Raw genomic sequence first — 1302 nt, forward strand, 5'->3', positions numbered from 1 at the left:
TGCAGGGGGGATCCGATCACACCTTTTTTGTAGGAATCCCTGGAAAATTCCTGCTGGGCTTTATTGGGATTGTTTTGGGCACCCCAACGCCTCCATCGTCCCCAAAAACAGCCCAAACCCCCTCAGAGCTCCCGAGACGGCCCCAAATCCCCCATTCCCGCCGGGTCCGTGTTCAGCCTCCATTTCCGATCAATTCAGAGCGAATTGGGCGCTTCCACCCAAAGCGTTTTTGGGGCGCATCAAACGGGGATGCTTCAGGGGGGTCAGCAGCCCCCAAATCCCCCAAAATCCCCCCAAATCCCCCCAAATCCGCTCATCCATGAGGTCACGATCCATGGGACCATCCTGGAGACCCCCGGGGCCGGCGTGAGGGGCTCCAGCCCTGCCCTGACCCCGCAGGAATTGTCCGGGAGGCTCCGGGAAGGACTCGAGGAGGAATCCGGGATCGTTCCTTACCTGCCATCCCCCAATAAATCACACCCCGAGGGGTTTCTCCACCGGGARCAGCTCATTCCAGAAAAGCCGCTCCTGCAGCGCTCCCTCGGGCCCGATCCCGCTGTTTGAGGGGTCCCCGGGGCTCTCGGAGGGTTTGGGGTCGTTCCCTTCTCTCTCCGGGGATTTTCGGGGGCTGGAGCTGCTTCCATCGAGGCGGAGACCTGGGGGGAGACAGCGGGGTCAGGCTGGGCTCTGCCCAGGCTTCCCAAAATCCCGCAAATCCCAAAATCCCGCAAATCCGCCCCAGTGGAGCCGGCGGGGGAAAAGCCGCTCTCGGGCGCTGCCTCCGGAGCTTCGCATTCCCCGAATTTCCCCAGAGCTGCGAGGGATGGGCCGGGAAACGACCCCAGAACTGAGCCCGGGAATTAAAAAAACCAGACTGCGGGACCCTCGGGAGGATCGGAGGGGGTTTAACCCCAAAAAAAACCCTCACGGGGGGGATTTCAGGGCTGCCCGAGGGCTGCGGGAGCCTCCGGAGGAGCAGGATTTGGGATGGAGCAGCCCAAGGAGCTCCCCGAGCCCGTCCTTACCCTCCCCGCGGCATCCCCAGCTCGGAACGGGAATTAATTCGGGGCACGGGCGCTCCCGGGAGCCTTCCCTGCCACGGCGATGAAAAACGGGCTCGTTCGGGAGGCGCTCCCGCTGCTCCTCGCAGGGGCCATAAACCCGGAGGCGCTTCCACCTTCCCCAGGGCCGCGATTTTATCTCTGGGTTAATTTTAATTAATCCGTGCCGTGGAGAGCAGCCCGGGCTCCCCAGGTGATTTTTTTCCTCTTTAAGGAACAAAAAGGTGGAGGTTTTTTTTTT

The 1302-nt window shown here is 61.6% G+C and overlaps 1 protein-coding gene across 1 annotated transcript in view; it reads right to left on the reverse strand.

Annotated features, from left to right (window-relative positions):
- Nucleotides 1-354: 354 nt before the first annotated feature.
- Nucleotides 355-1302, reverse strand: part of LOC130586909 (twist-related protein 2-like) — a 4031-nt gene continuing 3083 nt past the window's right edge. Inside the window, exon 2 of the mRNA XM_057387828.1 lies at nucleotides 355-656. The gene's annotated coding sequence lies outside the window, so the exon portion shown is untranslated. The remainder of the gene's footprint in view (nucleotides 657-1302) is intronic.

Source organism: Malurus melanocephalus, unplaced genomic scaffold (genome assembly GCF_030028575.1).
Source record: "Malurus melanocephalus ecotype Western Australia unplaced genomic scaffold, MMel_1.1 scaffold_1394, whole genome shotgun sequence".
Lineage (NCBI taxonomy): Eukaryota > Metazoa > Chordata > Aves > Passeriformes > Maluridae > Malurus > Malurus melanocephalus.